Source organism: Neophocaena asiaeorientalis, unplaced genomic scaffold, assembly GCF_003031525.2.
Source record: "Neophocaena asiaeorientalis asiaeorientalis breed wild unplaced genomic scaffold, Neophocaena_asiaeorientalis_V1.1 scaffold26, whole genome shotgun sequence".
Taxonomy (NCBI): Eukaryota; Metazoa; Chordata; class Mammalia; order Artiodactyla; family Phocoenidae; genus Neophocaena; species Neophocaena asiaeorientalis.
The window spans coordinates 6,114,244-6,125,223 of NW_020173108.1; positions in this window are offsets into that span (position 1 = coordinate 6,114,244).

Here is a 10,980-nt window from a genome sequence, read left to right on the forward strand (position 1 = left end):
TTTGTTTTGTTTTGGTTTTGGCTGGGTTGGGTCTTTGTTACTGAGCATGGGCTTTCTCTAGCTGCAGCGAGCGTTGGCTACTCTTCTTTGCGGTGCGTGGGCTTCTCATTGCGGTGGCTTCTCTTGTTGCAGAGCACGGGCTCTAGGCGCGTGGGCTTCAGTAGTTGCGATGTGCGGGCTCAGTAGTTGTGGCTCATGGGCTTAGTTGCTCCGCAGAATGTAGGATCTTCCCAGACCAAGGATCAAACCCGTGTCCCCTGCATTAGCAAGCAGATTCTTAACCACTGCGCCACCAGGTAAGTCCCTAATAAGTCATTTAATCTGGGTTTAGGGGATGCTTTATTGATATTATGATTGGAGTTGTTGTTGTTGGTAATATTATAAAACAGCAGCAAGCAATATAATTATGTAGGACCTATGGCATATGAAATCTGGAAAGAATTTTAATGATAACCTAATCCTAACTTTTAATTATTTTACAGATGAATGTATTGAGACACAAAGAGATGAAGTGTTTAACTCTTGACAGAGTTGGATTTAACCACAGGACTCCTGCCCCTTAATTCTTTTTTTTTTAATTGAAGTATAGTTGATTTACAATATTATGTTAGTTTCAGGTGAACAGCAAAGTGATTTGATTATATGTTTTTTGACATTATTTTCCATTATAGGTTATTACAAGATATTGAATATAATTCCCTGTGCTATACAGTAAATCCTTGTTGTTGATCTATTTATGTATGGTAGTTTGTATTTGTTAATCCCATGCTCCTAATTTGTCCCTTCCTTTCTCCCTCTCCCCTTTGATAACCATAAGTTTGTTTTCTATGTCTGTGAGTCTGTTTCTGTTTTATATATAGATTCATTTGTATTAGTTTTTAGATTCCACATATAAGTGATATCATATAGAATTTGTCTTTGTCTGATTTACTTCACTAAGTATAATATTCTCTAGGTCCATTCATGTTGCTGCAAATGGCAATATTTCATTTTTTTATGGCTGAGTAGTAGTGCATTGTGTGTGTGTGTGTGTGTGTGTGTGTATTTCACATCTTCTTAAACTGATTGTCTAGTGATGGACACTTGGGTTGTTTCTATGTCTTGACTACTGTAGATAGTGCTGCTATGAACATTGGGGTGCATGTATTTTTTGAATTGGTTCTCATCCTTTCTGAATATATACCCAGGAATGGGATTGCTGGGTATAAATGGTAGCTCTATTTTTAGTTTTTTAAGGAACCTTCATACTGTTTTCCATTGTGGCTGCACCAATTTACATTCCCACCAACAGTGTAGAAAGGTTCCCTTTTCTGCACACCCACTCCAGCATTTATTATTTATAGATTTCTTGATGACAACCATTCTGACCAGTGTGAGGTGTTGCCTCATTGAAGTTTCGATTTGCATTTCTCTATTAATTAGTGATGCTGAGCATCTTTTCCTATACCTGTTGGCCATCTGCATGTTGTCTTTGGAAAAAAATGTCTATTTAGGTTTTCTGCCCATTTTTTGATTGGGTTGTTTGTTTTTTGATACTGAGTTATATGAGCTCTTTTAATATTTTGGAAAATAACCCCGTGCCAGTCACATCATTTGCAAATATTTTCTCCCAGTCTGTAGGTTGTCTTTTCTCTTGTTGATGGTTTCTTTTGTTGTGCAAAAGCTTTAAGTTTAATTAGGTCTCATTTGTTTATTTTTGCATTTACTTCTTTTGCCTTGGGAGACTGATCTAAAAAAATATTGCTACGATTTATGTCCAGGAATGTTTTGCCAGTGTTCTCTTCTAGGATTTTTATGGTTTCATGTATTATATTTAGGTCTTTAAACCATTTCGAGTTTATTTTTGTATATGGTGTGAGAGAGTATTCTAATTTCATTGATTTAAATGTAGCTGTACAGCTTTCCCAAAACCACTTGTTGAAGAGACTGTCTTTTCTCCATTGTATATTCCTGCCTCCTTTGTTATAGATTAATTGACTGTAGGTGTGTGGGTTTATTTCTGGGCTCTCCATTCTGTTCACTTGATCTATATGTCTGTTTTTGTGCCAATATCATGCTGTTTGGAAGTGTGGAAGTTTTATGCCTCCAGCTTTTTTCATTTTCTTCAGGATTGCTTTGGCAATTCTGGGCCCTTTTTGGTTGCATATAAATTTGAGGATTGTTTGTTCTAGTTCTATGAAAAATGTCATGGTTATTTTGATTGCATTAAATCTGTAGATTGCTTTAGGTAGTATGGCCATTTTAACAATATTAATTCTTCCAATCCAAGAGCATGGGTTATCTTTTCATTTCTTTGAATCATCTTCAGTTTCCTTTATCAGTGTTTTGTAGTTTTTGGCATGTAGGTCTTTCACACATTTGGTTAAGTTTATTCCTACGAATTTTTTATGACATGACTTTTATTTATTTATTTATTTTTGGCCTCACCATGCATCTTGTGGGATCTTAGTTCCCCGACCAGGGATTGTACCCAGGCTGTCGGCAGTGAGAGCATGGAGTCCTAACCACTGTATTGCCAGGGAATTCCCAACATGATTTTAAATGGTTTTTTTTTTTAATTTCTCTTTATTATAGTTCATTATTAGTGTAAAGAAATGCAGCAGCCCTCTGTATATTAATCTTGTATACTGATATCTTTCTGAATTTATTTATTAGTTCTAATAGTTTTCATGTGGAGACCTCAGGGTTATCTATATAGTGTATCATGTCATCTGCAAATAGTGACAGTTTTACCTCTTCCCTTCCAATTTGTAAACCTTTTATTTCCTTTTCTTGTCTGATTGCTGTGGCTAGGACTTCCAGTACTATGTTGAATAGAAGTGGTGTGAGTGGACATCCTTGTTTTGTTCCTCAATTTAGTGGGAAGGCTTTCAGCTGTTCACCCTTGAGTATTATGTTGGCTGTGAGTTTGTCATAAACGGCTTTTATTATGTTGATATATGTTCCCTCTATATCCACTTGGGGGAGAGTTTTTTTCAGGAAGGGATACTGAATTTTTTCAAATGCTTTTTCTTCATCTGTTTAGATGATCATGTGGTTTTACCTTTACTTTTGTTAATGTGGTGTATCACATTGATTGATTTGCATATGTTGAACCATCCTTGCATCCCAGGAATGAATCCAACTTGATCATGATGTATGATGCTTTCCATGCATTGTTGGACTTGGTTTGCTAATATTTTGTTGAGGATTTTGCATCTATAGTCATAAAGGTATTGGCCTGTAATTTTCTTTTTTTGTAATGTCTTTGTATGGTTTTGGTATCAGGGTGATGGTGGCTTCATCGAATGAATTTGGGAGTGTTCCCTCCTCTTCAGTTTTTTGAAATAGTTTGAGAAGGATAGATATAAGTTCTTCCTTGTATGTTTGGCAGAATTCCCCAGTGAAGCCATCTAGTCCTGGACTTTTGCTTGCACAGAGTTGTTTTTGTTTTTGTTTTGTTTTTACAAATTCTATTTTACTAGTGATAGTCTGTTCAAATTATCTGTTTTTTCTCGATTCAGTTTTGGCAAGCTGTATGTTTCTAGAAATTTGTCCATTTCTTCTAGGTTGTCCAATTTGTTGGCATATAACTGTTCTTAGTATTCTCTTATGATTTTTTTGTGTTTCTGTAGTATCTGTTATTATGTCTCCTCTTTCATTTCTCATTTTGTTTATTTGGGTCCTCTCTCTTATCTTCTTAGTGAGCCTGGCTAGAAGTTTGTCAATTTTGTTTATCTTTTAAAAAAATAGCTGTTGGTTTTATTGATCTTTTCTATATTTTTTAATCTCTATTTCATTTATTTCTTCTTTGATCTTTATTATATCCTTCCATCTTCTGACTTTGGGTTTTGTTTGTTCTTCTTTTTCTAATTATTTTAGGCGGTGGTTTAGGTTGTTTATTTGAGATTTTTCTTATTTCTTGAGGAAGGCCTGTATCACTATGAACTTCCCTCTTGTAACTGCTTTTCCTGTATCTCATCAATTTTGTGGGGTTTTTTTCATTTTCATTTGTCTTGAGGTATTTTCTAATTTCTTTTTTGATTTCATCATTGACCCATTACTTTTTTTTAGTAGCATGTTGTTTAGTCTCCATGTGTTCATCTTTTCCCATTTTTCTTTCTGTGGTTGATTTCTAGTTTCATATATTTGTGGTCAGAAAAGATGCTTAAAATGATTTCTATCCTCTTAAATTTGTTAAGGCTTGTTTTGTGACCTGGTATGTGGTCTGTCCTAGAGAACGTTCTATGCATGCTTGAAAAGAATGTGTATTCTGGTTTTGAGGGATGTAGTGTCAGGTAGGTATCACAAGGTTGAAGCTGCCAGTGCAAGGCTCTCTCTGCCCTGATTTTTAGCAGGCCAGCACACATGTGCTCCTCTTCAGTAGAGCCTCAGCTTCTCCAACCCTACTATCTGTCTCAGCAGATTTCCCAGCAGGCAAGGGGGCTGTCTCTGTGCATGACCCCCGGACTGGGACCTCCAGTTTATAGCTTATCCTGCTCAGTCCCCAGGGAAAGAGTCCACCCATGTGGACCTTCTGCTTTTTATAGATCCCTCCTAGAGACACAGGTCCTGACCTGATGCCTTTTTTTTCCATCTTACCCAGTTGCATTGAGATCTTTCTTGTAGCTTTTGTTGTACAGGAGTTCTTCTACCAGTTTCCAGTTAGTTTTCCATGACAGTGTTCCATATGTAGAATTTTTTTTGATACGTTTGTGGGGGGAGGTGAGTTCCATGTCCTCCTACTCCACCATCTTGATACCCCTCTCCTTAAGTCTTAATTTGTTAATTTTTTCATTTATAATTTCTCTTTACTTGCAATATAACATCACCCAAAACTCTAGGAAAGTATGAAGTTAAGCTTTGCTGTCTATACATATACTATATATATCAATAGTGTATATGAATAGTGAATATGCTTAGTCCAGGTTGTAGGTAAGTCCAGGTTGTAGGTAAGATAAAGCAATATTGAAGAAGGGGTATATATCCAACCATAATCAAATTACTATATTTCATTGACTCTAAGATGCCACTGATTCCATTAGTAACTTATTTTTTTACCACCAAGAAAGAAAGAATTAATTGATGACACTATCAATTATGAGAGATATCCCAATTTCAGAAATACTAACATGTGGGAAAAAATGTCATCTTGAAAACTAACAAAGTATGATGATAATTAGGATTATGTTTATACTACTCTTTTCTGCTAAAATAATTGATTAATGTTACCAATGTCTCTGTATTTATACAATGCTCATTGGTAAATATAAGTGAAGGACACAGATATAAGTATTTTCATGTAACATGTATACAAGAAAAAATGCATGTATGTAATTTTTTTGTAAATCAAATGATAGGAGGATGCTTTTGAAAACCCAACTTAAACCAATCTTTAAAATAGAGTTTATTGCCTTGCTGACTACAAATTTCAAGCATCATCCAAGAACTCACTCTGATTTCCTGTGACCTTTTACCTATACCACCTCCATGTATTGGTCTTTTTAACTCAGCCTGTTTTCTCTTGAAGCAATCAGATGCTGGAGTAATTCCAATACTCACATCTGTTGTCCACACCACACAGAGAAAAGGGTGTAAACCATCCTAACTTTCTTAGTTGGAGGCCCAGGGTTCACTCTGATGGACCAGCTTGAGTCACACACAGTTCAATGGAGTTATTAGGAGCATAGATTCCAGAGCTAAACTACCTGAGTTCAGAATCCAACCCAGCTCACTCTTTACAAGCTCTGAGCCTCAGAGCAGCACAAAGAGGTGGTTATAATAGCACCTACCTCATGCGGTTGTTGTGAGGGTTAAATGGACTAAGGCAGTCATTAGAACAGTGCCTGGCACTTAGTACATCCTATGAAAGTATTTTTGTTGACGATGGTGATGATGATGATGATGACGGTGATGGTGATGGTTGTGGTGGTGGTGGTGATGATGATGGTGTTGTTCATCCCTGAAACAATCACTGTGGCTAGAGGGACAATGTACTGAAAGGCTTAGCCTAGGTCAGAAGTCACCTCCCGAGTGATAGGCAGCATTTGCTTCTCTGGAATCACATGGATCCCCAAATAGGGGCACTGAAAAGGAATAATTAGGCATTTGAAGCATAGAAAGCAGGTAGGAGTAACCGACAAATGTCCACTACCCAAATCATGGTTTAAATACACAGGTTTGTTTGACAAATCATATTTGGAAATGAGGGCCATGTGTTCAAGGTAAATAATCATCCTTTGCCTTATATCTTTGACAAATATCTATTTTCATGTACCAAGTTTCTATGTTGTATGAATTATACACTTAAAAAGTGGTACTCAGACTCCCCTTTTCCTCACATATTTCCATTCATTTTACTACTCAGTCATGACATTGACAACCCACTGTGTACCAGACTTAGCAATGAGCAAACTGCACATGGTTTCTGCCCTCATGGAGTTTGCAGTCTCACAGAATGATAGTTCTTAGCAAGCATTCATCTTCCTTTAGTTAGATCACTATTGTATAAGATAAAAGTGAAAATAAGACTCTAGAAGATCATTATGTGAATTTTGGGGGTTGAGTAGATTATTTTTGACTCTAGTATTATAATTATAAATGTGTTTTTTTTGGTTTGTTTTTGCGGTACGCGGGCCTCTCACTGTTGTGGCCTCTCCCGTTGTGGAGCACAGGCTCCGGACGCGCAGGCTCAGTGGCCATGGCTCACGGGCCCAGCCGCTCTGCGGCATGTGGGATCTTCCCGGACCGGGGCACGAACCCGTGTCCCCTGCATCGGCAGGCGGACTCTCAACCACTGCGCCACCAGGAAAGCCCTATAAATGTTTTTATGGATCTGTCTTCCCTATTAGACTATGAGCTGCTTGAAGGCAGAGGCTGCACCTTATTCCGCTTCTTACCTGTACACCTAAAGTACTGCCTGGCACATCATATGTATCCCCAGCTTTTAATGAATCAATTTAGTCTCTACTCCAAAAAAGTAGTATGTGTGGCTGCAGTGGATTAGAGTTAGGTAGGAAGAAGTATTTCCTGAGTATTTATCCAAAAGATACTTCTGATTTTGCAGTTTATGATATCTTGAGGTTAAAGTTTACCTTCCCCTTACCTATATATCAAAGCAAAATATGGCATATAATCTGCCTCTGAAATTAAACCCCAGTTTTTAACTGGGCATTTTCCCCAAATTCCCTTGCTAGTAGATATATCCATGTGGCTCAGACCTGGCCGGTGAGGTATAAGTGTTAAGTATTCAATGGTACTTCCTGAGAGCCTTTTAAAAGTCTTCCTAAAAGTCTTTAACAAGAAGAAAGGAGACGTACAACATCTGTCATCCCTGCTGGTGGCTGGCATTTGAATGGGATGGCTGGAACTCAAAAAACCTGGTCAAGACAATGGCAGGGAACAAGAAAGGAGCCTATACCCAGCACACATGGAAGCACCACACTAGCCTGGGGCAGCCTGTCTTGGCTTTTTTATGAGAAAGGAAGAAAGAAATGTCCACCTGTTCAAACCCCTGTTGTTTGTTTTTGGGGGTTTGTTTTGCCGTTTGTTACATATGGCCAAATGTAATCCTGTGTGAAACCCACAGCCGTGTTTCTAACTGTATAGAATAGCAAAGAACTAAATAAACAACCTACACACCTTTTTTTTAAGGACCACTTATGTGCTCTATGCCACTCCTTGAAAATAAGTTTTGTCTATTATTGAAGGAAAATATTTAACTTCTCTGATTCTGTATATCCTTAAAATTTGTAAATTCCATTTCTTTGAAAATCTATTACTCAGACTTCTTAATTACTTCAGAAAAAATTAGGAGAAAAGAAGGGATTTCTTCCTCTGTAGAAGTCACCATGGCCACCTGCAGCAGCAGCCTGACTATCCTTGCCCCTCCTTTGGCCACTCTGGGCTTGAGAAACGGGAACGGGGGCAGAAAGCAAAGGTGGGTGAGGAGATACTCCAGAGTTACTTCCTGTTACTCAGAAATCATTGTAACTAGCTTTTTAAAATCCACAGCCCTTTTCCCCAGGCCTGTTGTATAATTAACCTCACTTGAGGTTCTAAACCCTGTGACAAAGACAGGGCCAGTATTATCCTCATTGTGAGGCTGAGTAAACTGGGGCTCAGAGAGGTGATAGAACCCCCCCAGCCAGTGGTGTTGTGGGGAGAGGGGGTCTGTTCCACGCGGGCGTGCTGTAGTTGCCTACGCACTCGTGGGTCCGACCCAATCGAATAATTCCTCCTTTTTAAAGTAAAGGTGAAATAAAACAAAGGTATGCTTCTTCTCAGTCTGATTTAACAAAGCCTCCCATGGGACCATCTTGAGGTTAGGCAATCAATATCCATCCTATCTTTCCTTTTCTGGATTTCAGCTTTCGCAAGTGGACTTTGGTGAAAGAATTGGGCGTGGGGGTGGATTAAGGTACCAACAGGAGAGCCTTGTTGATATTTCAGTCTCTTCTCAGACTGTGCTTCTGAATGACCGAGGCCCCTGCTTGCTGGGCTGGCGAGCCCCCTGACTGATCAAACCTGCCAGCACACTTCAGCTGGCACGCCAGGAAACATATGGTGTCAGGTCAATATTTACCTTCATTTGACGCCTGCAGCACTTCATCTATTTATTTATTTATTCAGCAGGCAATTAAGCTTCATGGAGCAAAACCCCTTTGTTCTCTACTTAGGTTACTGGATATCAGAGCTGTGGCAAAGAGCTTTCAGACAAGACCATCCAACCCTTAGTGCACAATGTTTGCATACCATTGCTTCTCCTATGAGAGGAAAAAGGAATACACAAACATATGCACACAAATATATATTTGGACTATATTATTATGTACAGAAGAATACATTATTAATAATATAGTAAATATAAATATGTTTATATTTATTTATTATAATATTTATATTTATAATATATTTAATATTAATATTAATATATTTAATATATATTTATATATAGAATATATATAGAATATATATATATTATATATAGAAATATTTACACAATATAAATATATTATCTGAGAAACCTTATATAATATTCTTTTTAATTTAGGCATACATCATGTCAGTGTGTTACTGGTACCTTGAGAGGCTTTTGTAAATAGAAAAGATTATTGAGGAACTTCATTTTTTTGATAAGTTATGTATTAAAATTAAATATGGAAAGTCTAGGTCTTTTCTGAGCTTTTAGTTCACTTACAAATATTATTATTCTGTTCATACAACTAACAAATTTTAACAGTCACTTTTAAGGAAGGTTTGATTAATGTATTAAATTAATATACAAACTGAGTTCATAAAAAGAAACCCTCAAACATTTTAAACAGAGTTTTTACATTTTATTTCTATCTTAAGTATTTCAACTCTCTAAAGAACAAGCCAACCCTTTTTAAGAACCTAAATTACTCATACATGGCTATTAAGCATATTTTTTAAATGTTTTAAGATTTCTAATCCTGTTTTTAGACTCACTAACATATCCTTATATTTTCCAACTTAAAGTCACAAGTTTAAATTAATTATTCAATTATAAATTTATATAGGAAACAAGGTTACTTGTTGACTCTAACAGACTCAGTTCCCTTAAATATAACAAATACTTAAAGTACGAAATATGCACAGGTCCCTTAAGACAAAAATTATTGATGTCCTAAGTTTGTCTCTGTATTGAATTCTGAATCTTCCTGAGAGTAAAAGATGCTTTATAACTAAGGAAACAATATCATCCCAAGTAATTTTGGGATTACTGTCTCAACATGCTAACATTTCTTCAAGATCACAGATTTTAACTGGGACATGAGGTTAAGGGTTAGAAATGTGCAGCACCGTCTTCCTCCCAGCCCCTATGGTCATGCTGAGCCCCTTCTCATAGTCACTGTGTAAATGCCAAGTGACTGGGTTTAAGACTCTACTGACCCTAAAGGGTGGTAGGCTCTAAACGGTGGATGCGCTAAAATCTTTTCTCCCTATTCTGCTGTCCCCACCCTTGCACTTGAGCCAGTAACTTGGGAGAAGTCTCCTCCCTCTCGCTCAATTCATAATCTAGCCAAACAGTCACCAGATTATTCCTATTTCACCTACAACCTCTGAAATCTCTCTCAAATCTGCCCCTATTCTACTTCCCCACACCTGTTGCCTGAGTCCAGGCTTCATTATTTCTGCCTCTGGTTGCTCAGTAGCCCCCTCACCAGTCTCACCTGTCCAGGGGCTCTACACAAGCCTCCTCTTCGATCATGTTGATAAAAAGTATCCCCCATCACTGCCATTTACAAACACCTTCTGCACACCAGGCAATAAGCCAGGTGTTCTACCTATGTTTTCCCATTGGCTTTCACCAGAGCCCGCATAAGACAAATCATTGCCTCATTTTAAGATGAACATATTGAGACTCAAAAAGTTTAAGTAACTTTTTCAAGATCCCAGAGCTAGTGCATAAATAAATCAGGATTTAAACCCAATGCTCAGCAGTTCCCCAAACAAGCCTTGTCTCCCTTCTCCAGCTATAACACTCCTACTGTTTTCAGAACTATATTCATGGATCTCTTCCTCTGAGAAGACTGCCCTACTCCCCACCCCAGTCTGATTTCGGTATCTCTGCCTTGGTTTCCATAGCACTTTCTACATTGCTTTATCTGAGCACTAAGCACACTTTACTATAAATGATTTGTTTACACTTCTTTACCTTCCCAGCATCAAGGAAACTGCCTGGCACACTGATAAATAAATGTGAGTGAGGATGGGGATGGGAAGAAGCAAACGAACAGCTCCTTGCTGTGACTCAAGCACAGGTTTTATTTAGAGACCAAAAGACTCCATCACTTACTAGTCCAGTGACCTTGGGCAAGTCTTCTAACCTTTCTGGTTTTAACTCAGTGATCAAACAAGAATAATAATTCCTCTTGCTGGGTTGTTGTGAGAATAAAATTAATCTATACAAAGAACGCTAGGCATACTGCTTGACCCATAAACAATAAATGGCTACATTATGATATCGTTGTGGTT